Genomic DNA, 8,782 nt, shown 5'->3' on the forward strand with positions numbered 1-8,782 from the left:
CAGTGCCGGCATCCCATGTGGGCGCCAGTTCGAGTCCTGGCTGCTCCACTTCCAATCCAGCTCTCTTCTATGGCCTGGGAAAACAGTAGAGGATGGCCCAAGTGCTTGGGGTCCTTGTACCCATGTAGGAGACCAGGAGCTTCTGGCTCCTGGCTTTGTATCAGTGCAGTTCCAGCTGTTGTGGCCAATTGGGGAATGAACAAGTGGATAGAAGACCCCTCTCTCTGCCTCTCCTTCTCTCTCTGTGTGACTCTTTCAAATAAATAAATAAATCTTAAAAAAAAAAAAAAAAGGCAGACACACAAATCAAACAAACAAAAACCAGAAAGCAGGCACTTTAAATCATTTCTTTCCTTCTCAAAGAAGCAAGGTCAGAGCTGGCGCAGCGGCTCACTAGGCTAATCCTCCACCTTGCGGCGCCGGCACACCAGGTTCTAGTCCCGGTCAGGGTGCCGGATTCTGTCCCGGTTGCCCCTCTTCCAGGCCAGCTCTCTGCTGTGGCCCGGGAATGCAGTGGAGGATGGCCCAGGTCCTTGGGCCCTGCACCCCATGGGAGACCAGGATAAGTACCTGGCTCCTGCCACTGGATCAGTGTGGTGCGCCGGCCGCGGCAGCCATTGGAGGGTGAACCAACGACAAAAGGAAGACCTTTCTCTCTGTCTCTCTCTCTCACACTGTCCACTCTGCCTGTCAAAAAAAAAAAAAAAAAGAGGCAAGGTCAGAATTGTGGACTTTTTCTATGACTACAATTCCTGCACTGACAGAAGCAGGAGACACTAGGAAAATAGGTAAAGATGTATGTTTATGGGAATAAAAACACCAAAAAATTATGAGCAACATGAAACCAGCAGAAGTACTCTCCCTAGGAATGCACAACTTCCAGTGACGCTGACTTTTAAATCCTCAGCTTCTGCTCTGAAACAGCATGTTTAGTCCCGACATTACCTTTAGAGGCACTTCACTTCTCTGCTTAGTACTTTACACCTAATATACCCTTCGTCCACGGCTCGCAAAGCCCTTTCCCTATCAGCCACATTTACTAGTTGGGACTAAATTCCGTAAGGTGATGGAACAAGTAATGGAGTCCTGGCTCCAAACCCCTGACTACAGGATCACTGTTGGGCTTCTTCCAGCTGTGGTTCATCAACTTATACAACCTGCTAACTGCATCTACAGACTGAAGGGAGATCAAGTGGGCGATCTTCCAGAGAGGTCTTAGAAACACAAAACACATGTAAATTAGTAGTAAACAGTTATCAAGTCATAACTCTCAGAGTGAAAGTTAACAAGCAGGAACCCATATTTAAAAGGCCCAAGTCTCCACTCCTACTTTTCTTCAAAATGGAACATAGGAGCTGTGGTTCCAGCATCTGAGGGCTAACTCATGGGTGGACATTAACTCCACAAAACGAGCCCTTATTCTTCCCTGGAAATCACCTGACTTATATGGAAAACATATCCCAAGTTCCATTTACTAGCTCATGTATCTATCACGGTCTCATCACTCCATCTTCCTCTGATCTTTTAAGGCCTTCCTATTTTCTTCGAGAGCAGAGCAAGACTAATTACTAATGAAACTCTTGAGATTTTCAAGTACTTGTCTGAATGACCCTTACAGCGCTGGTCCCCATCAGCTGGTACCTAATTTATGAGCTGGTAGATTTAATTCTCCACTGAGAGGATGTCTAGCTAACTGTTTTGCAGCACCCCAAAGTGGTGCTTCACTTTACTGCCTTGCATATCAAATAATCTGCTCATAGTAAGAGAGGCATTCACAAGAATTCAAATGGCTGGTTTATTAATTACATGGGGAGAATAAAACAGGGTTCTTGAACTGGTTCTGCTACTTCAGATAAATAAAACAGGACTAAGTGGAATGGAGATAAAGGGGGCATGTGAGGATAGGAAGACAATGTCATTGATATTTACACATTATTCATAAATGGTGCTCCATTTGCACCCCTGCACATGTGTATATTCACGTGCAGTCTAAGAGGAAGGAAACAGGGACGGCTTACATTGCTCAATTACTGTTTTTATTTTTCCACACATGAGTTCCTTTGCCCATGCTCTGTGGCCTGGGAAGGCAGTGGAGGATGGTCCAAGTGCTTGGGCCCTTCACCCACATGGGAGACAAGGAGGAAGCACCTGGCTCCTGGCTTCGGATCAGTGCAGCACGCCGGCCGTAGCAGCCATTTGGGGGGTGAACCAATGGAAGGAAGACCTTTCTGTCTCTCTCTGCCTGAGCAAGAAAAAAAAAAAAAAATAGAACCATCTACCTTGAAAAAGCAGTACTCCAGGCCGTAGGAATACAGGTATCCCGGGGTATCTGCGGGGATTGGTTCCAGAGATATCCTCCTATATACTTTAAATCATCTCTAGATTATTTTTTAAAAGATTTATTTGTTTACTTGAAAGGCAGAGTTACAGAGAGGCAGAGGCACAGAGAGAGGTCTTTCATCTGCTAGTTCACTCCCTAGATGGCCATAATGACTGGAGCTGTGCTGACCTGGAGCCAGGAGCCAGGAGCAGGAGCTGCTTCTGGGTCTCCCACGCGGGTGCAGGGGCCCAAGGACTTGGGCCATCCTCTACTGCTTTCCCAGGCCATAGCAGAGAGCTGGATGGGAAGAGGAGCAGCCGGGACTCCAACTGGCGCCCATATAGGATGAGGTGCTGCAGGTGGCAGCTTTACCTGCTACACAACAGTGCCAGCCCCCTAGATTACTTATATCTAATACAATGCAGAGGCTATGTAAATAGTTGTAACACAGAGCTAATTTATTTTTTCAACACTGTATTTTCAATTAATAGTTGGTTCAATATGCAGATGTAGAGGGCTGACTATAACAGTAAGGCAGAGCAGGGGTTTATCTTGCAAACCAAGGATAATAGAAATGCACAGAAAAGTTTTATGTAGGAAAGTGATCCATATGTATACTAAAAAAACTTTTTACTCTGTGAGAGTGGGCATTAGGCCTACTGGTCAAGATGTCTTGCCCCAAATGGAGTACTTGGAGTGCAGCTCCAGCTCCTTACTCAAGCTTCTTGCTAATACAGATCCTGGGAGGAAGCAGGTGATGGCTGATGGGACTGAATTCCTGGCTCTGGGCTTCACCCCTGCCCTGGCTTTTGTTTGCATGCATCTGGGGAGTGAACCAGCAGATGGGAGCTGTCAGTCTCCCAAATGAAAAAGATAACCTGCACTTCCCGTGAACTTTTTGAAGACTTAGACACAATAGAATACTACTCAGCCATAGAAAGGATGAAATCAGTCAGGCACAGAGACAAGTGGCGCCATCATCTCACACATAGGCAGAATCAAAAAATGCTGATCTCATACAAGTGAGAGTAGAGTGGTAGTTATCAGAGACTAGGCAGAGTAGGGGCAAGGAAGAAATGAAGAAAAGTTGATCAATGCGTATTAACTAAGTCATAGTTAGGAGAAAGAAGTTCTTACATTCTACTGCACAGTAGAGTGACTAGAGTGGTCATGTGTTACATATTTAAAAAAAAAAAGCTAGAAGAAATGATTTTGAATGCTTCACCATAATGACATGATGTCTGACTTACCATTTATATTGATTTGAATATTACCACATGGTATCCCATAAATATGTACAACTTTTACATATCAGTTAAAAAACTTTTAAAATGAAAACTCATATTTTTTCTTTTTCTTTTTTTTTTTTTCAACTGAGCGTGGGAGATGGAGGAGTAGCCTATGTGAGAGAAATGATGATAGCTGGACCTGAGATGGTAGTAGCAGAGATAGGTGGACTGACTAGAGGAACAAAATTTATGGTGATCATCAACCATCTCTGGGTGGATTGGAAGATGGAGTAAGAAGTGGAAGGTATCGAGCCGGCGCCGTGGCTCAATAGGCTAATCCTCCACCTTGCGGCGCCGGCACACCGGGTTCTAGTCCCGGTTGGGGCGCCGGATTCTGTCCCAGTTGCCCCTCTTCCAGGCCAGCTCTCTGCTATGGCCAGGGAGTGCAGTGGAGGATGGCCCAGGTGCTTGGGCCCTGCACCCCATGGGAGACCAGGAAAAGCACCTGGCTCCTGGCTCCTGCCAGGATCAGCGCGGTGCGCCGGCTGCAGCGGCGGCCATTGGAGGGTGAACCAACGGCAAAGGAAGACCTTTCTCTCTCTGTCTCTCTCTCACTGTCCACTCTGCCTGTCAAAAAAAAAAAAAAAAAAAAAAAAAAAAGAAGTGGAAGGTATCTCAAATTTCTAGCTTGATAAGATTGCCGATGCCATTCGTAGAGAGAGAAAAAATTTCAGAAGAAAGCTCACAAGATAGGTTTTGAGATTAAAATGGCTTTGAGACATTCAAAAGAAGATTCTAAAAACCAGGTAGATATTACAAATATGGACCTAAAAGAGTGCCTCAGAACTTTTAAATATTGAACTCTCTCAACAATGAGGAACAATTATTTCCCTAGGCCACAAATAAGAAAATAGCCTAAGGAAGTTTAGTAGCTTGACCAAGAATACCGAAGGGTCAAGTCTTTTCATTAGTTATAGTACTATTTCCTACAATATACACACATAATAGTCTTAGCTCATCAAAGTCTAACTGACCTTTTAACTTTATAGTATCCAGTGTAAAGCTCTTTATTTTGGAAACACTTGCTGATGAAATTAATGTTGCTTCATTTTTTGGGTCTTGAACTGCCTTCAAAGTATGCTGTACTGGGGCCAGTGCTGTGGTGCAGTGGGTGAATCCTTTGCCTGCAGTGCTGGCATCCCATACAGGCACTGGTTCAAGTCCCGGCTGCTCCATTTCCAATCCAGCTCCCTGCTAATGGCCTGAAAAAGCAGAGGAAGATGGCCTACACCTACACCTATGTGGAAGACCCAGAGGAAGCTCCTGGCTCCTGGCTTTAGCCTGACCCAGATCCAACTATTGAGGCCACTTGGGGGTGAACTAGTAGATGGAAGAGCTCTCTGTCTCTGTAAATCTTTCAAATAAATAAATAAATAAATCTAAACACTTCAGGTCATCTGGTACACAACCAGGAGAACTGGAAAACCAAGTCAAGGGTTCTTGAGTAATCGTTCCCCTGCTTTCACTCTCCCAATACTAAAGCTGCTTCTATTAAATTATAAGATTACAAGTAAGATTTCCCCCCCTAATAATTCCAAGTAAAGGAATATTGGAGACAGACTATTTTTGCATTTTTACAACAGCTTATTTGGAAGTCGGGAACAGCATCAGAGTCCTGGATATCTGGAAGGCCAGTTTTCCTATCCACTGTTTCATAATAAAAATGTATCTTATAAGAAAACCTGACTTACAGAAAAAGTATTACCTTTACTAATAATTTCCATTTTAAATCAACTCACTCAGCCCTTACTCTTTCTGCATAATTACATTACAGGAAGTATAACTGAAGTGGCTAACAATTTCAGACCACTAAGGCTACCTCTTATGAAGCTCTCAAATCGACTTTGAAGACATGGCTAAATCTTACTTGCTCAATGTTTAGCCTAACAGAAGCTCATGAAAAAGTATTTTGTCAACTAAAATTTCCCTTCTACAGTCATACCATATGAAGGCCAATTACATGGCTTTACATGACTTATTTTCTAAATCAATATAAGTAAATACTCAATCCATAAGGCTAAATTATACACTGCACTGACAAAATCATAAGTTTATAGGCCGGCGCCACGGCTCAATAGACTAATCCTCCACCTAGCGGCGCCAGCACACCGGGTTCTAGTCCCGGTCAGGGTGCCAGATTCTGTCCCGGTTGCCCCTCTTCCAGGCCAGCTCTCTGCTGTGGCCAGGGAGGGCAGTGGAGGATGGCCCAGGTGCTTGGGCCCTGCACCCCATGGGAGACCAGGAGGAGCACCTGGCTCCTGCCATCGGATCAACGTGGTGCGCCGGCCACAGCGGCCATTGGAGGGTGAACCAACGGTAAAGGAAGACCTTTCTCTCTGTCTCTCCCTCTCTCACTGTCCACTCTGCCTGTTAAAAAAAAAAAAAAAAATCGTAAGTTTATACATAATTTGAATACCGAATGAATTCCAATAAAAACTCTTGCTCTTAGCAAGCCTCTCCCTGTGTTCTCTTCGACTCTGTGGTTCCTATTATTTCATTTTGCAACCCAGAAGAAAACTAGGCACTGGCTAAGTCCCAGCTGCTCCACTTCCAACCCAACAGAGATATCTCACTCTCTGTCTCTCCCTCTCTCTAACTCTGACTTTCAAATAAACAAATAAACCTGAAGCAAAAAAAAAAAAAAAAAAGGAAAGTACTTAGACTGCACAGACTGGATGATCTAGGGAGGACTGTTTGTTTCTAGGAAAACACCTTTTAAGCACTGCTGCAGAGAATGGATTCTTATTCCTAGGAAGCAAGATTCACCAAACCTAGGGGAACATAACTATGTATACTTTCCTGCCTTGTAGAAGCAAAGATAAAAACATAGCCAAACAAACATGTCTTTTTTCCTTTACAAAAGTGGCACTGATGGGGCCAGCACTGTGGTGCTGCAGGTTAAAGTCCTGGGCTGCTGTGCTGGCATCCCATTCTAGAGCCAGTCCAAGTCCCGGTTGCTCCACTTCCAATCCAGCTCCCTGCTAATGTGCCTGGGAAAGCACGGAGGATGGCCCAAGTCCTTGGACCCCTGCATTCATGTGGGAGACCCAGAAGAAACTCCTAGCTCCTGCCTTCAGATCAGATCAGCTCAGCTCCGGCTGTTGCGGCCACTTGGGGAGTGAACCAGCGGATGGATGGAAGACCTCTCTCTTTCTGTCTCTACCTCTCTCTGTAACTCTTTCAAATAAATAAACTAAATCTTAAAAATAAAGTGGCATTGATTAGAGGACCAAATGAACATTTAAAAAGCACAAGAAGCTAATAGTATGTGAATTACTTGCTTCAAATGTCCATAGTTGCTCATCATTTCCAATTCTCTCTTCATTTCAAATCAAAAGTAGAAAGCTCAGTCAGCAAGCATTTACTGAATACTATGTACCAGGAAATGTGTGCCTGACTGGCAGGAAGGGAATCTTTCTCTAGGCCCTGGAGAATAAAACATCTCTGCCCTCAAAGAAAACAGACCACTGCGACTGTCAGTCACCAGAATTAAGTCATGGTGCTCTGCAACACTGAAAGGTACTTAAACCACCCCCAAACCATCACTCATTCAACAGATATTTAAGAAGTACCTAAAATGTTTGGAAGAAAGCTGTCAGGGAAAAGAATAATAAATTAGTTTTGAAGGATGCATAGGAATTACTCAGAAGAAAAACATGAAAACAGAAGACTGATGCACAACATTTTAAGTTAAGAATTTTAGAGGCCTATAATTTTGCCCCCCAAATGACCAAACGCTAACAAACTGTGTTATCCCCTCTAAGAAGCAACCCTTTTAAATCTGGTTTGGAGACTATCAGTTTACTTAACTGTTATTGGTACTGCTAAAAACAAAACAATAATTACTTCACAATCATTGCAATTCTTTCTCTTTCTTTTCTCTTCTCCATCCCCCACACAAATCACTTCTACTGCAAAGGTCACAAAGAAAAATGCTCTAGGAAGACGAGTAGCTAGTTAAGGGGCATAGATGATCCCTAAGTGTGATTACGCCTTCTTAGTTTTCAAAAACTGAGTAATTCTGCAGGCAATTTTCCTGCTTTCATTAATGACAGGTCAAGTTATTTGGATCAACTCTCCCACTAAGGACAAGTAAAAATCAGACATACACACACATTCATTCTTCTCACACAATTGTTAAAAAACACAATATTTTGGCCGGCGCCGTGGCTCACTAGGCTAATCCTCCGCCTAGAGGCGCCGGCACACCGGGTTCTAGTCCCGGTTGGGGCGCCGGATTCTGTCCCGGTTGCCCCTCTTCCAGGCCAGCTCTCTGCTGTGGCCAGGGAGTGTAGTGGAGGATGGTCCAGGTGCTTGGGCCCTGCACCCCATGGGAGACCAGGAAAAAGCACCTGGCTCCTGGCTCCTGCCATCGGATCAGCGCGGTGTGCCGGCCGCAGCGTGCTGGCCGCGGCGGCCATTGGAGGGTGAACCAACGGCAAAGGAAGACCTTTCTCTCTGTCTCTCTCTCTCACTGTCCACTCTGCCTGTCAAAAAAAAAAAAAAAAAAAAACCACAGTATTTTAACCTAGAAACCTTTAAAAAACACATGTTCTTACAGAAGACAAAAATCAATTATAGCCAAAAGCATGCGCAAGAGAGAGAGAGAGAGAGAGAAAGAGAGAGAGAGAGAGAATATGAACCCAGAGAAGCAAGGAAGCCCAAAGAGCTTTGCTGATAGCGGAAAATCAGAATTTTGTTCTGCCATAAACCAAAGCCCAGAACCCTCACAAGTTATATAACAGAAGGCCAGATCCATAATAAACTAGGACTTCAGAGGTGCTTGCCTTAAAGTGAGAGTAAATAGGAATGGAAGATTCAGAGAGGAATTAGAGTTGTTCAGCAGTGGCCACAGATGCCTGACAAGTATGCTCTCAATAGAGAAGTACCTTGTTGTAGGCCTCAAATGACGTCTACAAATAATTTTCCAAATACAATGCCCACCTTATAGTCAAAGATAACTAAGCATTAAAAGGAAAGATCCAAAGAGCAAGAACTAGCAGAAAAGAACAGACAAAAGTCCCACAGAAACTTCCGATTTTATCAGACTAAACTATGAAACTACACTGATTATACTTAGAAAAATAAGAGATACACTTCAGAGTATCTGCAGGAAACAGGACACTGAATAAAATAACAGCAGATTAAAAAAAGGCAAAGTAGAGTATTTATA

At 43.9% G+C, this 8,782-nt stretch overlaps 1 long non-coding RNA gene across 1 annotated transcript; it reads left to right on the forward strand.

The window, feature by feature from the left end:
* Nucleotides 1-614: 614 nt before the first annotated feature.
* On the forward strand, nucleotides 615-6,258 carry LOC149123389 (uncharacterized). The gene is made up of 2 exons (XR_016216634.1): nucleotides 615-3,853; nucleotides 4,220-6,258. It is a non-coding gene; the product is annotated as an uncharacterized LOC149123389 (long non-coding RNA).
* Nucleotides 6,259-8,782: the final 2,524 nt, after the last annotated feature.

The sequence above is a fragment of the Oryctolagus cuniculus genome, chromosome 11 (genome assembly GCF_051225735.1).
Source record: "Oryctolagus cuniculus isolate XC-2025 breed Fujian yellow rabbit chromosome 11, ASM5122573v1, whole genome shotgun sequence".
Lineage (NCBI taxonomy): Eukaryota > Metazoa > Chordata > Mammalia > Lagomorpha > Leporidae > Oryctolagus > Oryctolagus cuniculus.